Genomic DNA, 3357 nt, shown 5'->3' with positions numbered 1-3357 from the left:
GCCCCTCACTCTGACTCAGCGTCATTACGTCAACGGCAGCCTCGCGCTACGTCGTCACAAAGCGCCGGCGGGTATCAACCTCGCTTCCTGCCCTGCGTCTGCGTTTCGTCTCTCACTGTGGCTCATTTATAAGTTAAACTCCGTTACAGGTATGTCCGTGTAGGGAAAAAAAACCACATGGTATAGAGAGGGTTTGGTACACTGTGTGGTTTCAGGCACCCGCTGAAGGTCTGGGGACGTACCCCCGTGCGTGGCGGTGGGGGACCTTCTCTGTGCCCTAGAAAGCCTCTTAGGGCCAGAATGTTCATCTGTATTTGGTTTGTTCACATCGTGTGAACAGAGCAAAGGCCTGACATAGGGATCTTCGCTGACTCGTGAACAGTGTGCATGCAGTACGTTGGCCGGCTGGCTTAGGAGCTTCCAAAAAAAAAAAAAAGAAAAGAAAAAGAAAGAAAAACTGGTGGAAAGACAATGTGGGGAACAAGGATTAAGGATGCAGTTCTTGATAGGGCTCAGTGTGAAATCTGCATAGCTTCCAAATGTGCCGACCAGAGGGTGCAGTTATCCTGAGAACTGCATACCAACGCCAGGCAACAGTTTGGAGAAGCTGAGAAACTGCTTGCAGCCGTAAAATGGCACTCCGCCTGAGTCCCACCTTACCCCGTGTCCAGTCTGTAGCTCTCATGTTTTCAGAATCGCTCCACTTGAGCAGCCTATGACAAAATTATCGCTCAGCGCTACCAACCAGAGATACTCAGGTATTCTGGGAGGTCACGTGGTGCAGAGCCACTGGAAATTTGCAGATACTGTCCATTTTTATCTGGTTCCCATGAAGCCTGGTTGGAGAACTCTCCGGTGCCTGGGCATCGCAGGAATGCACTTGAAATGCCTCCCCAGCTCAGCCATTACACCATTAAGTTAAAATCACCTGTGGAATTTTTTCCTTAAAAGCTCCCTTCAGAAAGTGAGTTCAGGTGATGTCCCTCTGGTAAGAGCTGCCTCATGGGCAGATACTTATTTGAGCACCACATAATTTGGGGGGAAAATGAAGTCTTAGAACTCATACTTTATTCAAATGCAACCCATTAAACTGTCTACCTGAAGAAGAGAGCATAGTCTCCATTAGAATACAGAGCAAACTTCTACACAAAGGTATTACTTTGGAATGAATTTCTCTTTAAAGATTTCTTTTTGAACTTAAATAACGATTGCTACAAAGCAGAGGACCCAAAATGCAAATACCAAAATATTCAAAACTCCCAGAGAAAAACTAACAAAATTAACTGTTTGACCCATAACCTACTTCATCCAAGAATAATAATTAAAATTGATTTTGAGACCTGTAACTGTCATATTTGATTATGGAGGATGGGAGATAGGGAAGAAACTTTTAAAACACAATTGGTAATAATATAAATGAGAAATGTTAAATGTTCTATCAGGAGAACTTACTGAAAATATTTTCATTATATGCTCATACTCTGAATTCTTCCATTTTTATATTTCTAGAACCTAATAAAGATAGCTTGAAAGGGAAACTTCAGAGCAATGTTATATTTGAATATAGATAGAAACATCCAACATGAAACACAAGCACATAGAATCCAGATTTGGATTAAAATAAAGAGCTAAATCACTTTATTACATGTGAATGGATCTAAACTGATTTGACCTCTCCAGGAATGTCAGGTTCTTTTGGTAAATAGCTTCTCATTGGCTAGAGGAAGGTTGGCCGCCTTACACTCACTCCCTTCCCCCACTAACTGCCTGTAAGATAGATGGTATGTGACAGAGAAAGCAAGTCTTGGACCAAATTCTACCAAACATGCAAATATTTATTAGCAAGCATGTACAAAAAGTTATACAACCTATCTTTGTAGTTTTGAGGTATCTTCAGGTTTACTTCGAGGGGGATACAAAATTCTGGTAGAAGGACCAGTCAACCTTGAGGTGGGGCTCAGTAGACAAATTGAGAATCAGTGGGGCGCTAGCTTGACCTTGAAGGTGGACTGAAGCCACAGGTGTGGGACTTGCAGGCTTCTCATACTCCACACAGGCAAGGGTAGTGGGGCCTGTGCAGATGTTTTCAACTAGCCTTCATTCTAAACAACACAATTGTGCTTTGTTAATTTTGCTAACTACCAAACCCTCTGGTGTGGATTCTGATGGCGTCCTTTGAAATACTAAGTAACCGTCTCTGGATTACTGATTCTTGATGAGAGTACATCAGATGCTAAGTAAGCATTCCTGTTACTGTTGAGAGTAACCTGTCACACACATACATCACACTGTTTACACTTGTCTCCTCCATTTAATCTTTCCTTCCCTTTATCCAGTTTCAACCTAGGGGTCAAAGTGACCCCATTAAAACCTACATCTAATCATCTTACATTTTTGCTCAGAAACCTCCAGTGGCTCCTCATCAAACTCACAGCAAAGGGCTACCTCATGTAATGGCCTATCAGATTCTCAACACACACCTGGCATACATAGGCGAAAGGCTCAAATATTTTTGTATGAATAACCAAACAAAAGAACCAATGGATATGGAAGTACTTAAAAAAATAAACTACCATACAGGCAACATAATAGAGTTTTTGTTCTGTTTCCAGTGAGTTTTTTTTAAACCCCCTTCCTCTAATACTCTTAATTCTCCAGCTGTGATGTATTTGCAGAATGAAAAGCTGCTCAACTGCCCTAAAGGGACTCCTGAATTAATCTGGAGATAATTTAAATACAGGAGGAACCTTGTTTATTATGAATTTAATTTTGGGCACCAATGCACCCACAGTGAGACATCATGCCATCAAACAGTTAGTTGTTTATTTTTCATTGGCATTCATATCTGGTACTCTGTTTATTATGGCATCACAGATAATCACTATCTGCTGCCTTACAGTCTTTCATTTTTTTTTTCCTGAGTTTTGAAGTCCTACCGGCCCGCAAATACTTTTCAATTAGCAATAATCGCGCCTCGGATAAACCTCATTGACTACGATACTGCCACTGCGCGAAGCTGGCCCGCAAATACTTTTAAGAAGCAAAAAGACCATGCTAAATTTTATGGCACTCAAGGCTGCCAAAATTAAGTCGATGCCCTGAATGAGATTTTACTAATTAGATGGCATCTTTTAAAATTTCTTATTTGTTCACTTATTTTTACTTCTCCTGAGAAGTTACTTTTTAAAGTCGGGAGTTTCCAGTTGTAGTGTCCTGCCCTCTCAGAGTTCCTCAGAACCCATGACTTTGTTAACTTACATAGCAAAAGGGACATTGCTGAGGTGATGAAGCATCTTGTGATGGGGGAGGTTATCCTGTATTAGCCCAGTGAGCCCAATACAATCACTGGGTCCTTAA

General features: G+C 41.5%; 1 non-coding gene across 1 annotated transcript; it reads right to left on the bottom strand.

The window, feature by feature from the left end:
• Positions 1-2880: 2880 nt before the first annotated feature.
• Positions 2881-3018, bottom strand: LOC118010136. The gene has a single exon (XR_004679135.1). It is a non-coding gene; the product is annotated as a U4 spliceosomal RNA (small nuclear RNA).
• Positions 3019-3357: the final 339 nt, after the last annotated feature.

This window comes from Mirounga leonina, unplaced genomic scaffold (assembly GCF_011800145.1).
Source record: "Mirounga leonina isolate KUSES-001 unplaced genomic scaffold, KU_Mleo_1.0 Mir_128, whole genome shotgun sequence".
In the NCBI taxonomy this organism is placed as follows: domain Eukaryota; kingdom Metazoa; phylum Chordata; class Mammalia; order Carnivora; family Phocidae; genus Mirounga; species Mirounga leonina.
Note: the sequence above shows the minus strand (reverse complement) of the source record. Positions and strands in the feature narration are given on the sequence as shown.